Here is a 16,270-nt window from a genome sequence, read left to right as displayed (position 1 = left end):
TTCTCCCCCATTCTGCAAAAAATATCCTCCTTCTGTGCTCTTTTGGTACTCTGCTACTTCCATTCCAAAGTGCTTATCACACTCTATTAAATTTCCATTTAGTTGTCTGTCTCTCTCAATAGACTGCAAGATTCATGAGTTAAACATCTTGTCTGTCTCAACTTTAGCTATATTCTTAATACCTAGATCTGTTCTTAGCACAATTTCAGTGCTCAGGAAATACTTAATAAATAAATCCTCAAAACACCCATATCTTTCAAATTTTCATGCCTTTTTATTTTTTCCCTCAGCCTATATTATATTTTGCCTCTATCCACGTCTTCACCTGACAAAACCTCAGCCCAGGTTACACCTCTTCCAGGAAGTCTTCTCTGATCTATCTACCTTTCTCTGGACTCGCATAACAACCTGTACATCATCATGTCATTTTTCATAAAATATTGTAGTCCAACTGTTGATGATGGACATTTTCTCCATAAAAGACAGTTAATTATAAAGAAGAAGGACTATAACTTATTTATATATATATATTCCATCATGAACTAGAATGAGGTCTAGCCCAGAAGACCTTAATAAATGTTGATTTAAACATACGCAAAATTATATTTTATCTGTACAAAGCCATTTATTTCATCCAATAGCATAACTTTTGACCTGAGTCAGATGATCCCAGTTACCTATTTTCTCTCAACAGGCTCTGGGAAAACCACAAAGGAATGGGCTTATTCTTAAGTGAGACTCATAAATGCTCTTGATCTGAGTACTTGGTTGTTTCCTGCTGCTAATATTTAGTATGCAGACATTTTCTGCCCATCCCATGCCCAAATATTTGACTAGATTATTAAATATCTACATTTCTGTGTCTCTTCTGTTTCTATAAATGTTAACATTTCTGACTGCTTAATTTTTTGGCTCCTCACTTGACTTTGTTATCTTGCCTGTCCACCTGATTTCTGAAACATCCTCTCTCTAGACTTTCACTCTTAACATGAAAACCCTAAGCCCTTGGCCTTGAATCCAGTTTGCAGTTAAATTTTCTTTTAGTCAAACATCTGCAACAAATGCCTTTATTTTGGCAGAGACAGCATTATGTAGAAATTAATGCCATAAATATATTTTTATATTAAAGAATATGTCTTAAAACCTGATACCTTTGTGAGGATGTCTCTTACACCAGTCTCAATGGAAAGAACAGTTATCAAATTCTCTGATGCCAAGACCCCTATGTTAGATCCAATGAGGAAGAGCTTCAAATCCTGCCAAATTCAACAATGTTCCAAAAAATCCCATCTGGGACCCAGATGGAAGGCATGAGCCTATGATCACAGTCCCCAAGGGTTTTGGATATGATACGTGTCAGCTTTCTGTGCTAGAGATCAGGTCCAGCACTGTCGTGGTCTTTGCATAGATTTCACTAGAGAATTCCTGAGCAACAAGCAATATCAGACTTTTTTTTAAAGGTGTAGGCTCTCAGTGAAATTGCCAAGATATTGTTAAAGATCTTAGTTCAAATCTGTCTGTTCTGTTTGATTCTGTCCTGAATCCTGCTTTCACAATCAGTTTGCTTTCACGCCCTTTTGCCTCAGAGAACTTTCCTGAATTGGACTAGCTGCTGATTCCTCTGGCCTCTAAACTCAAGTTAATACCCCTGGTAGTTTTCACCTTTTCCTTAACCATAATCTGTCAGTTCATCGGAGAGAAGAGCAAAAGCCAAAAAGACAACAGAATAGCTGTATCACCATGACCACCACCAGCACACAGCAACAATAACAAAGGCTGTAGTGAGCTACACAGAAGAAGGTAATGCAGAAGGAAATATAGGTTTGAAATATCAGTAATTGTAATAACTAAAAATTGATCAATTACTAGCAAGTATATAAAGCAAAAGAAAATCACCTAGGTTTTTTTTTATTATTTTTAATGGTACTTAACACTATTTTTTTTTTTTTTTTTACAAAAGTGATTCTGATTGTTCATCAAAATGATTGGTGGGGTTTTTCAGCATATGAATAGATTGTCATATCTAACCCGTAGTCTCACTCAATAGGTCAGGGATAAAGTCTCAGATCAAGTAGTAATGTGAGATAGTGTGGTACAATATAAAGGTAATAGGGTATGGAGTAAGATATATCTGTCTTTGAACATCAGGTTGGTTACCTACTAGTTGTGTGTGATCTTGGACAAGTCATTTGATCTCAATAAATTTTAGCTTCCCAGTCTGTAAAATTAGGCATCTTATTGCCTATTTCAAAGAACAAAACAAAAACAGTAGTTTAAATAAAATACAAGTATATTTCTCTCTCATATTTATTTCTGTGGCCTTCCAAGTCTTATGAATCTGTATGTGACCGTAGAGTCTACAAACACTCTAAAATGCTATGCAAAACTACATAGGTATGATTCATCCATTTATTTTTAACATAGGCTCCACCCTAATCTAAATGCTTAACATACATTAACTCAGTTCATCTTCACAAAATCTCTGTTACATTTGTACCATTTTTATTATGCTTCTATTGCAAACGAGGTAACTGAGTCACAGAGAGATGAAGTAACTTCCTCAAGGTCACAGTGTCCTGGCAGAGCTGGGTTTCAAATCCAGGCAGTGCATCTCTAGAGTCTACATGCTTAAACTACTGCTGTATGCTACCCCTGCTCTACCTGTGGCTTGAATCCAGAACTTTAATGGGATTTTTAAAGGTTTCTGTGACATCAAATAGGGCTAAGAACTCAGTCTTGGGGGAAGGACACATAGAAACTAATAAGTATACGAATGTGACACATGATATAATAAATATTTATGACTGGTACTATATGAGAAAGCACTAAGAAGACAATATTTAAGTGTTACTGAAAGAGTAGAAAAAGGGGAAAATAGAGCATTATTCTATCAACATTGAACACAAGCGTAAAATTTTAGTAAGTTTCCAAGGATATTGTTCTTGTAGCTTAGACAGAAGCACAGCACAAACATAGTCATGTGATTTTGATATGTAATTGACATTCCTAGGCCATTGTGGTGTTATTACAGTTTAACATTGGAAGCATTGGAGTTGGGAAGTCTGTGGTATTAAAGACTGACTAAAATGAGCCACCAAGCTGTATGATCACCCATAACATCAGTTTTAACCCTGGCACCAGGCCCAAAAGCCTTCTACTCCCCAGGGTCTTAGCATATGTATTCCTCTTACAATTTAAGGTTGTTGCTATATCAGACATTTTGGGTTATTCTAGATTTATGTTGAGCTTTTATTCCACATTGTTGTTTTACTTTTCCATTTTTCATGTGTAAAACATTCTCAGATACAGGAATAAAGCATGTACATTGTGTAAGGGTGTTGTTACTTTCTGTGAAATTTACCCAAGAATCAGGATATGACTTAGATTGACATTTTTCTTTGGTTATTTGTGAATCTGTAGCCTTATATGGCTACATATATACATTTAATGAACAGAAACAGCCCACATATTTTTGAATGTGGTAGCTTAGTAACACAACTGTATTTTGTAGTGAAATATATATACACATACATACAGTGAGAGAATATTCTTATTTCTAATAGATATTGAGAAATGAGTTTACATCAGTTTAACCTTGTAATTTTTCTTCACACTTTTTCATTCTTTTTACCTGTTGTAAAACCATAATTTCTTTGTGATATGCAATTAAATAATTGTTCCCAACACAATTCAATAATTAACTTAGACCTTGCTTGGTAAATAGCTTCAAGGGTTATTTTATAAAGGACTGAGTTTGGTAGATTCCTCAATCTTGGAATTCTTTATCAAATAGAAAGTTTAGGTTCAAAATTAATGTAGTTATCATTTTTTGACATGGTTCATTCATTCAAAAGGCACATCCTAGGCATCGATTGTATGTAGGTCAATAAGGAGAATACAGGAAAATATCTAAGAGTCTCAGACTCTTACAAACTAGTTGTGCGTTCAAGATATATCCACATGTGAAATAGTTCAAGACTCACCTAGTATAGTACGTAATTAAATACAGTCTTGGGTAAGAGCCACAGTGAGTGACCTGGGTTTTCATAGAGTGAAAAGGGTTTCAAGAAACAACGAGTGAAAGAGGTATAATTTGCGCTATCATTTAAAATTGGTAGGATTTGAACGTGAACAGAAAAGAGAGGAAATTACTCCAAGTACGTGGGGTTGGGTAGGGGTGCATTGCTACCTTTTAGTTGGCAAACCACCCATGACCAAGGCTAGACCTTGGGCATCTAATAGAAAATAACTTCTAACACTCTCACAGTCATTACCTACCAGACATTGTTCTAGGTAACCTACATGACAAACTCATTGAATCCTAATGATCGAATCTGATCATTAAACTGATAGATATAGAGGCTAATAACATACCCAATTAACAACTAGAAAGTGGTAGAGCTGGGAGTCAAGCCATGCAGTCTGTCTTGAGAGTCTGTGCTCCTCCTAACTGCACCTCTGGCATTTCTCACACTTTTTGGTCTCAGCATCTCAGTTCACTGATAAAAATATTTGAATGTCCCAAGGACCTTTTATTATTCTGAGGTATGCCCACCAATCATTTCCATATGAAAAATTAAACTGAAATAAAAATGCTTATTTATTAATTCATAGAAATTGAGAACAGATTCAGGTTGCCACGAGCTATGGTAGAGGAAGGGAAATGGGTGTGGCTATGAAAGGTCTCCATGTTTATGGTTCTGTATATTCTACATCTTGATTGAATCAATGTCAATATCCTGGCTGTGATATGGTACTTCAGTTTTGCCAGATGTTACCATCAAGGTAAATGAGGTAAAGCATACACATCATCTTCCTTCATTATTTCTTACAACTCATTTCATGTGAATATACAATAAATCATCTAAAAGTAAATGTCTTAATTAAAATAGCTATAACAAAACCACTACATCCACACACACAGAACATTTTAATGGAAATAATTACATTTTCCAAAAATAAATTATTGAGAAAAGTGCTATGGCTTCACATTACCACAAATCTCTTTAAGGCCTTGTTTAATAGATGGTTGGACCCTCATATCTGCTTCTACATTCAGCCTATTGCAATATCACATGACGTGGAGCATTTGAAACACTTTGTACTTGTTAAAGAAAACGAATGCAAAAGGCATGAAAGATTTTAGTGTTATGGAAAAGTTTTGATTTTGTGGATCCTTTAGAAAGATCTCAGGGACCACCAGTCATCTCGAGACCACACTTTGAAAACAGATATCCTACACTATACTGTCTCTTGATATTAATGTTTGATGCTGGCGTAATATTAATTGTGCTAATATTTCTTCTTCAGCTTCAAGAATTATCGCTAAGTTACTCCCCAAGTCTCTGGTGAAGTGTTTGAATGCAGAACTTGTTTTGCAGCCTGACAGATCTAAAATCTCCCAAATGAGCAGACAGTAAGCAAAACAAACTGTTCAAACTCTTGCAATTTGCTTGCTCCCTCCCTGCTGAAGATTTCTGGCTACCTTACTTCAAAGGGAACACTGTGTGAGGAGAGCATCTGTGGGAAGAAGATAGCAAGATAAATATGGCAATTAAAGAACCTTTGACTTGAAATGTTTTTGCAAAATGCCATGATACTTCTGCACTGGGACATAGTGTCATTGGGACAGGTAAAAATAAACTGGAACACTACAGTTGGCAATGATGTCAGAACACGTTAACCCATCTGAAGTCTTTTCTACTACCTTTTTCCTAATCTGCTCTTGTACCCTACCATTAGACAAAGTTAAAGAGAAAACTCTGACATTTGAAATAGAGTATAAATCTGAATCAATCACCACTTTTAGCTTTGCAGTAGATTCAATCTCAAACTGCACTACAAATGCTCACCACTAAATTGAGGAATTTTCTCTTTAACTATGGCTAATATCAAAGCTAGGGAATTGACAATGCTCAATAAAATACTATAAGAGACTTCATGAATATATTAGATTTAAAACAAAACTGGATCAAATAAACGTTAAGCATTCAGCAGACCTAATGGGAAAAAATCAATCAATTAATAGTATAAGAAATTTGAGGCCGGGCGCGGTGGCTCAAGCCTGTAATCCTAGCACTTTGGGAGGCCGAGACGGGCGGATCACGAGGTCAGGAGATCGAGACCATCCTGGCTAACACGGTGAAACCCCGTCTCTACTAAAAAATACAAAAAACTAGCCGGGCGCAGTGGCGGGCGCCTGTAGTCCCAGCTACTCGGGAGGCTGAGGCAGGAGAATGGCGTGAACCCGGGAGGCGGAGCTTGCAGTGAGCTGAGATCGGCCACTGCACTCCAGCCTGGCCGACAGAGTGAGACTCCGTCTCAAAAAAAAAAAAAAAAAAAAAAAAAAAGAAATTTGAAGACAAGAGGGGGAAAAATAATCTGAAAGTTTAATTTTGTGGACGGAATTAAATTAAAACTGATCGTAATTAATTTTTCCTTTGCATTTTATAACCCAAATAATTTCCCAAATCTAGTTTATATCTCTGAAACAGGTATTCCTATACTTCTCAATTTTCATTTAACCTAGTTTAATAATAGCTACTATTTATGGAGGGCATAACATTTGTCAGGGACTTTGACACACACTTTTTAACATTTTCTCTATTTTTCATAAGATTACTGAAGAAAAGCTGTCATCATTCCTATTTTATAGCTTGGAAAATTGAGGCTCAGAGCAATTAAGTGCCCTGACCGAGATCAGATGTGAGAATGTAGAGGAAATAAGATTCCAGATCAAGCCTTTGTTCATTTCCAAAGCCAAGGTATTATGTTGCTTCCTCCTTATATTTGTGCATCTGGGATGACTTTGAATGGGGCTTTATACAATTTTATTAATTTATGATAAAATTCCTAACCCTTCTTGACTGTGAAGGTTTAAGTCATGAGTGGCAAATAATGTTCTTATTTCCTTTGATGCTTTATGCTCTAAGATTTGACTTAGATTTTTTTTTAACTCCTTAACTTTTATCTGTGGGAGGTCTTTCAATTGCATTAATGAAAGGTCAGGCACACAAATTTTACCAAAGAGTACTATCTATGGCAGAAACACTTAAACATGCAAGTAACAGCCATTCTCCCTAGTTTTCTAAGCCAAAATCCTGCCTAGCAATTAGTATGAAGTATATACTTCAAAAGAAAAACACTTCCAGAGCTGTGGCAACATAATCATTTACTAGGGCTGCTATAAAAAAGTATTACAAACTGGGTGGGTTAAAACAACAGAAATCTACTCTCTTATTGTTTTGAAGACTAGAAGTCTGAAACCAATGGATGGATTGGGTTCTCTTTCCTCTGAAAGGCCCTAGGGAAGGATTATTCTTTACCTCTTGCTAGCTCTCATGATTGCTAGTAATCCTTAGTATTCTTTGACCTGCAGTTGTATCACTCTAGTCTTGGCCTTAGTTATCATATCTTCTTCCACCTGTGCGTACTGGTGTCTTCATATGACATTTTCCTCTGTGTGTGACTGTATCCTAATTTCCCTCTTCTAATAGACGCTAGTCAGTTGATTAGGGCCCACCCTAATCCTGATGAACAAATTCTGGGGAAACACTAATCAAACCTCTATAGACAGCTCAGATAATTAGAGGAGAGAAGGGCTCAAGTGAAGGATTCATATAGCATTTGTTTCTTAGAAGTTCCAGGAGTAGGCTTTAAGATCCTTGCTATCATTTCATAAATACCCTTATTTGCAAAGAAAATTAATTGTTGAGTAATCCCCATGTCAATTTTTGTCACATCAAGATAATTACCCTGTCCTATACTCTTCCTGGGCACGTGCCTTTATCTGAATAATTTTATTTGATTCTTGGTTCATTATTGTATCTCTCTCCACTAGAAAGTAAGTTGTTTGAAGGCCAAAAAGAGTACCTGGCATATAGACACTCCATAAATGCTTTGTAAATGGTTGGATGGACATCGAGATGAATTCTGGTTTTTAAAACATGACTTTGATTAGAGTTTTCACCCATGCTGTTCTTTCTACCTCCATTTATTAATTCTCCAAACATTGACTGATCATATGCTATTTACCAGATTCTGTATTTAATACTGAGGATACAATTGCAAGCAAAAGCAGATTTATATTCCCATATATCCTAGAATTTGCAGGTTAATATGGATTAATCATTGACACTCTAAAGAACTGTTCATAAACAAAATATCTGCAGGGCATCTACAATACATCTAGATCTATGGTTGTATCATGGGTACATACATAATCATAAGACTTACCCCTTGTCGATCTGCTGCTTAGAAACCACCTTTGAATACAAAACTAAAATAAAAGTTAAGAGCTAAATAATGTGAAATCATGCCTACATTCAAAGTGACCAAAGAAAAATAGACATAGTCTTGTTTGTTGGTGAAAATGGGACTGGAAGTTAATATTCTGACTAGGCAGAGGGAAAAAGGATTGACATTCTAGGACTATAAATCTGACTTTGGCAATGGTATCAAATATACTTAAATATCAAGTTAAGTAAGTCAAAGGCAATGATTTTACATATTTTGACTGAGCAAATGATATTTAAAAGGGAGTTATTTTAGAGATGATTCAGTGATGGTTTACAGAATAGAGTGAAGACAAAAACCAAGATCCACAGTGATCCTAACAACCTGGACTGATAGACTGAATAAAATAAACAGGATAAATTCTAAGAATGATACATTAATTTTTTGTATTTAGATTGCTTACACGAAATACATTTTCAATCAATGATCATAAGGTGAAATGGAGGAAATTCTTTGTCTGACAAAGTCAATCACAATATCTAGTAGTGTTCTCCAGTTTTCTTCTTAGCATCCAATACAAGTAGCTGCTACAATAATAAAATATCAGATCTCAGATTATTAAATTAATAATTCTTCTGTTATTGTGACTAGTCAGGCTGCAGTTTGAAGACTGTTTATACCTGAGCTCTGCCTTTTAAAGTCCATGTACATATTGGAATGCATCTAGATGAGAAAAGCTAGGATACTGTGTAATTGGGAAATTACAAGGGAAATGGTTAAAGAAAATGAACAAATATACTGTGAACAAGTATAAGTAAGGGTGATTATTATTATCAATATTCAAGAGCTATTATATCGAAAAATAATAGATGTGTTGAGGGTTTTTTCAAAAATGTAGAGTTGTGTATGCAAAAGGGCATGGCCTCCAGAACCAGTCAGACATGAATTCCTGCTTCTACTATTATTAGCTGTCATAATTGAGATAAATTACTAAACTTACTTTAAGTTAGATTAGTTTCTTAATCTACAAATTAGAAAAATAAGCATGCTTTTCTCCCTCACAGGGTTGTTGGATAATTAAAATAAATAATAAAATGAAATGAAACAAAACAAAAATAGGAAAAGTGATTACATTTAAGACAAAAAGAAATATGACGCAGATTTAGTCAACAAAGTAAGAATACTTGAGCAATCTGAGTTTCTCCAAGTCCATACATCTATTCATTCATTCAAAAACAATTTTATAACCTGCAATGTGATGAGTACAATACTAGGTACTAGTGATACAACAGTAAATAAAGCAGACCAAGATGCTGCCTTGATGGAGCTAACATTCTAGCAATGGAAACAGACAATAAGCAACCATATATAAAATATAATTCCAGGCAGTGATAAGTGCCATGAAGAAACTAAATAAGGGTAAAGGTCTCAGTGCTAGAGGAACATTTTAGATTGTATGGTCAGCATAGGCCTCTAAGGAGATGACATTTGAACAGAGTTATAAATGAAGTGACAAAGTGAGCCAATGGAGTATCTGGCAGAGGTGCTTCAGCCAGAGAAAGACTACCATGTGCATAAACCCTAAAATGGGAATAAGCTTCATGTGTTGAGCAACAACAATGAGGACAGTATGGCGAAAGCAGAGTCAGTGAGGGCATGTTGATAGAAAAAGGTAAGGAAGATTGCCAGGGGCCAGATCATGCAGGGCTTTGTAAGCTGCTTAGGAGATTGTATTTTACTGTGAACAAAGTGTTGATGAGATATAATCTGATAAATATTTTAAAATCTCAAGCTGTATATTTGGATGAGGGTAGCAAAGATCCCAAATAAGATAGTTGTTTATTTCTTTCTGAATTAAATGTGTGGGCTGGTGTCCTAGCTCTGCTCCATTAAATTGTCAGGACTCATATGCATGTGTGGTATTCTTTAGTGTCAAGGAACCAGGATCATTATATCCCGTGGCATTCACATAGTTAGGAAGTTGACTTTATCTTCATAATTGACAGCATTATGAACAAATTTTACAGAAACAAAGAGGTGAAGAGGTGATTAAGTCTTCCTGAGAGACTAGAGGATATTTCAAAAAGCAAGAGATGATTTAGATTGGGTCTCTGAAGGTTAGAATTTCACAGTGCGGGGAATTAAGAAACAATTATACTTAGATGTATATCAGTGCATGGTGGGTGGGGAGAGAGACATCTATTATGGACACAATAAAATTTACATTAAGAAGTGATAGGAGACAAAGTAATATTCATGTTTTTTGTTTCTGTTATGTTTAAAGTTCCATGATGAGAAAGGAGATATAAACGATAAAGGGGTAGTTTCAACAAGGAGGGATTTAAACATAATAGAGGATCTATGTGTGTGCATATCCTTACAACAAAGTAAGGTATTCATTATTATGGAGACACAGAAGAGAGAGAGATTGTCTATCTTGTTTACGTGTTGCTCTTTTTTGTTTAAGTGCCTTGACCTGTTCACTTATATGCACCTCACTAAAATGTGAGCTCCTAGAGGGCAGGGATCATTTATTAACACATATTTATTGAGGTGACAAAAATTGTTTTAGGTGCTGGGATGTATCAGGAAATATAATTTCATTATTTTAAATATGTAAATGAATTTTTAAATTATATTGCCTTTTTTATTATTTAGCCTTTCCACATTGGAACATGAGAACACCCCTTTAATCATTGGAACATCCTTTTAATCAAGTCACCTTTTATATTTCCAGGAAGCATTTTGAGTTTCTTCATATAGATCCTAAATTTATTCCTAGATGTTCCAATGGATTTTTATATACTTTCTCTTTATAAAGGTACTCTAAATATAATTGCTTTTCGAAAATTAATTATACTCATATAATCACACATTCATTCATTTAATAGTCAGTGACTTCTATGTTATACCAGATACTTTTGTGGGTGGTATAGATACAGCAGTGAACAAAATAAAAAGAAAATACGTGCAACTTACTTTTGTGGTTGCACTTACCTTACACTTCTAGTAAGGGTGTTCAGAAAAATATATGCAATGAATAGGTAAAACAGGGTGTGTGTACAGTGTGTGTATAATGATGTGTTTCAAGTAGCAAAATGAAGGAGGAAAGAGAGATAGAAGTGGCAGGTGTGTGTTTTTGTTTGGGGACATGGGAAGGATGTTGGTGAGAGTGGGTGTGTTGTATTTTTTATTTTTTTATTTTTGACCATACAATTTGGTTTTATTAACTTTAACAATTAAAAAACAGAAGGCTGGGCACGGGGGATCACACCTGTAATCCTAGCACTTTGGGAGGCCGAGATGGGCAGATTGCCTGAACTCAGGAGCTGGAGACCAGCCTGGGTCACATGGTGAAACCCCGTCTCTACTCAAATACAAAACGTTAGCCAGGCGTGGTGGTGTACACCTGTAGTCCCAGCTACTTGGGAAGCTGAGGCAGGAGAATTGCTTCAACCTGGGAAGCGGAGGTTGCAGTGAGCCAAGATCACTCCACTGCACTCCAGCCTGGGTGACAGAGTAAGACTCCATCTCCAAGGAAAAAAAAAAAAGTCTCACAGGAATTGTAAAATTGACTACAACATCAATAATGAAGAAAACTGACAATAGAACAGGTCAAATGTCAAACAACCAGTATACAATACAAACAATTAACAAAGGTGACCAAAATTTAATTCTTTCATGCAATGTCTCAGCATTGTTTTCCCAACATAAAGCCAGATTAATTCAAATTAGACCTCTTAAGAATATATATTAGTTTATACTTCCTTCTGAAATTAATATTTGGATGGAAAATGTATTAATAACTTGTAGACTATCCTACTGAAGCTCACGACTCCACATGATGCTCACGTTTAGACAAATGCTAGAATTATAACACACTACCTGATGAGTATTTCAAAGTATAAACTACAGGTAAAATCTAAAAATAAATAAATAATAAAAATATTTTCTAAAATGATGTAGTAAATATAAATGAACTCAATAGTACCTACTTACACATAAATTAAACACAACAAGAAAAAACAACCTTTAGAAGATACAACTTCAGTTCTGATTTTACCATTTAACAGAAGCAAGATCTTAGATGGTTCATTTCGTTCAAGGATGGCTTGAAAATTTAAAATACCACCTTAGCTCCCACGTATAAAACACACTTCAAGGGTTTTTTCATATGAACTAGAAGTTGGGGAAAACAAAATGTGAGAAATAAAATGATACGGACCCTCACACATATTAAGACCCAGAACATGCCTAAATTTCCATTTTTTTCTTTCTTTCTTTCTTTTTTTTTTTTTTTTTTTTTTGTAGACGGAGTCTCACTCTGTTACCCAGGCTGGAGTACAGTGTTTCAATCTCAGCTCACTGCAAACTCCTACAGGTGCCCACCACCACTCCCTGCTAATTTTTTATATTTTTAGTAGAGACGGGGTTTCACCATGTTAGCCAGGATGATCTCGATCTCCTGACCTCGTGATCCACCCGCCTCGGCCTCCCAAAGTGCTGGGATTACGGGCGTGAGCCACTGTGCCCAGCCGAACATGCCTAAATTTCTAATGATTTAAGTTAGAATCTTCTTGCCCTGAAAGATACCCCTTTATCTTTTATCCAACTCTTACCCCATAGTACTCTATCTCATGTGGGATACAGATCCTCATGACACTCTACCTACACTACAGTATAAATAACAACCTGTCTTTTACGTGGTACCAACCGAATAATACCTAAGTATGCACAGGATTGATTTTAAAGTTGAATAAACAGTATTTCAATTCATTAAAGAAAATAAAACTTGGAAACTATATGCTTAGTCTACACGAGTTTAATTACTTTACTTAGTAAATTTCAAATTAATTCCCCTTGGTGGTCAATAGAATACTTTGTATTTGGTGTAGAAACCAAATAAATTAGGCTAGTACCTTAACAGTACAAACAATATTTGTGGTTGTAAAGCCAAAATTTCATATACAAATTAGTTAACTAAACTTCAAAATCTGTTTGTAGCAGTGGGCTGCATCTTTCAACTGCCTGTGCTAGGATGTGAATGTTTAATCCCACTGGGCCAAGCTCACTAGAGGGTTGCCACTCACTTTAAAGTCAAGACTACCACTGTCAACTGCGATCCCACACAAGCAAAAAACGGACAAGCTCTTTTATAAGAATTTGAGTAGCTTTTGTCTTAAAATTTCTCTCTTTCTAGGTGATACCACTAGCATTATACATCAACAGTATTGATTGTGAGGTAGCTATACAGTTTTGAAGATGCTATTAATGAACACTATGGAAAACTGATGGTGTAGCTAGTTGATACACTTTAGTTCTTTTCTTTTTGATTAGAGGGAAAAAATCAGCAAAATAACATCATATATTAAGCTTATTTAGAAGTCGGCATCCAAAGTAAAAGAATTATCTATTGCACTTGATATCACTGCCATCTTTTGATACTTACCTACTCTCTTCTCAAAGAACTTAATCTTTCCTTCCAGTGAAATATTCTCCATTAAGTCTTAAAAACCCAGTTCCAGCATAAGTCTGTTGGCCACAAACTCAATGTATTACTTCATTAAAGTGCAGTTCATCCTAATGAGGTTCACTGGCAAGTCATCAGTGAGGAACTCCTGTTCTATCCTAGCAGCATTGATAATTACTTGCTTTACTATCTGCTCTGATGGTCTGTCATGATATTTGGAAGACGTATAAGAAAGTAGAGGTTTCTTTCTGGATGGCCCAGGAGGCGAACCTGTCCAAGGACATTTGGCACTGGGAAGCCCTGAAGCCTGAGGAAAGATATTTTATATCCTATATTCTGGCTTTCTTTGCAGCATGTGATGGGATAGTAGATGAAAACCTGGTGGAACAATTTGTTCAAGAAATTCAGATTACAGAAACCTTCTGCTTCTATGGCTTCCAAATTGCTATAGAAAACATACATTCTGACATAAATAGTCTCCTTATTGACACATATTAAAGATAACAAAGAAAGGGAATTTCTCTTCAATGCCATTGAAACAATGCCTGTGTCAAGAAGAAGGCAGTTTGGGTCTTGTGTTGGATTGGGAACAAAGACGTTACCCATGGAGAACGTGTTGCAGCCTTTGCCCTAGTGGAAAGCACCTTCTTTTCTGGTTCTTTTGCACTGATATTCTGGCTCAAGAAACAAGGACTGATGCCTGGCCTCACATTTTTCAATGAACTTATTAGCAGTGATGAGGGTTTACACTGTTACTTTGCTTGCCTGAATGGGTGTGTTTTAAAGTTAGTCAGTGATGCCTCCTTAAGTAAAAAATATTTGGGCAATGACTTAGAGAATGTGAGAGAGTCAACAATTTGAATAATATCTAAGGGAGGAAGAGTGTTTTTAACAGAGGGAACACCAAGTGCTGTCTTGAGACAAAGGTTTGTTTGACTGGTCATTTCAATAAATAGCAAGAAGGCCATTGTGTCTTATGCTGAGTGGGGATGAAGTGGAAAGCTGTAAGGGATATGGACAATGAAAAATTTCTGGCAAAATTCTAAGGGCCTTAAAAGCTATTATAAAAACTTTGGTTATTTTATTGAGATGGGTAGCCAGAAGAGAAATCTGAGCAGAAGAATTACATGAACATATGTTTATTTGTAAAGAATCACCTAGCTAATATGCTGAGAATAGACATTGGAGAGAGTTAAGTACAGAAGCAGGGTGACATTAGAGATGCTATTGCAATAATCCAAGAAAGAGAGGATAGTATCTTGGTCTAGGCTGGTAACAGTGGAGATGATGATAAGGGACCATATTATGTACATGATTTGAAGCCAGAGACAACAAAATTAGCTGATGAATTAGATGTGAGATACTAAAGAATGAATGAAATCAAATATGAATGCCTCCCAGGAGTTTGGACTGAATTATTAGAAGAATAGTATTGCAATTACTTGTAATAGCCAAGCTGGGGGAAGGATCTTACTGAGGAGGAAATTTCTAGGGTTTAATTCAAGATAGTAATTGGGTTCTCTCATCATTACCTTTACAGTGTAAAGGAAGATAATCATTAAATGATTTGTAAAACGTTTGTAAAATGAAACTGAACGTGCAGGAATTCACGAATGTATTAACAAATTAGCCAATAAACAAGAATATTTGCCCTAGGCTTTGCTGTAATTCATGAATGTTAACTGATCCACATCATGAGCCAGAGTCAAATGATACATCTGGGTATGATGAAAATAACAGAAAGATTAAACAAAAGGTTGAGACCATAACCAAGCCCAGTAGAGTTTGTCATTGCCAACATATCAAATCAAGAGACAGTTAAAAGAGAAAACCAAGAGTTCATAGTAGAAATGTTGCATATGATTGTATGAGCAGTGAAGCAGTAACAACAACATATGAAAGAATGATACAAAATTACAGTCCCAGCTTTGACCTTCAGGAATACTTTTGATGTGCCGTGAAAATAATTTCAGGTGTTACACTTTAAGACACCTAAAATGGAGGTAAAATTCTGAGAATTAAAAAAAAGAAACAGAAAAATACAGGAAATCAGTATACTGAAGAGGTATCTGCACTCTCATGTTAGTTGTGGCACTGTTCATGGTAGCCAAGATTTGATGGATTACTATTCGTCCAGAGTGTATCATCCTCTTCAGAAGCCTCATCTATCTGCTTCAGGTGGTAGAACATCGTGGTGAGGATTTGTACCATGAAAATTTCTAGAGACCATTGGTCTGCGCTGGGCAAATATTTTTTAAGACCTCAAAAGTACAGGAAATTAAAGCAAAACTGGACAAATGGGATCACATCAAGTTAAAAAGTGTCTGCAAAGGCAAGGAAACAATCAGCAAAATGAAGAGACAATGCACAGAATGGGAGAAAATATTTGCAAACAACACATCTGACAAAGAATTAATTACCAGAACATATAAAGAACTCAAACAACTCATTAAAAAAAAAACAAATCTGATTAAAAATAAGTAAAAGATCTGAAGAAGCATTTATCAATAAAGAACATAGAAATGGTGAAAAGGTATATAAAAATGTTCAAGATCACTAATCATC

The 16,270-nt window shown here is 35.6% G+C and overlaps 1 pseudogene; it reads left to right on the top strand.

The window, feature by feature from the left end:
• The first annotated feature begins 13,903 nt into the window (after positions 1 to 13,903).
• Positions 13,904 to 14,566, top strand: LOC119620865 (ribonucleoside-diphosphate reductase subunit M2 pseudogene; annotated as a pseudogene).
• The last annotated feature ends 1,704 nt before the right edge of the window (positions 14,567 to 16,270 follow it).

This window comes from Chlorocebus sabaeus, chromosome X (assembly GCF_047675955.1).
Source record: "Chlorocebus sabaeus isolate Y175 chromosome X, mChlSab1.0.hap1, whole genome shotgun sequence".
Lineage (NCBI taxonomy): Eukaryota > Metazoa > Chordata > Mammalia > Primates > Cercopithecidae > Chlorocebus > Chlorocebus sabaeus.
The sequence above is the reverse complement of the archived record's forward strand: the minus strand, read 5'-3'. Positions and strand labels throughout refer to the sequence as shown.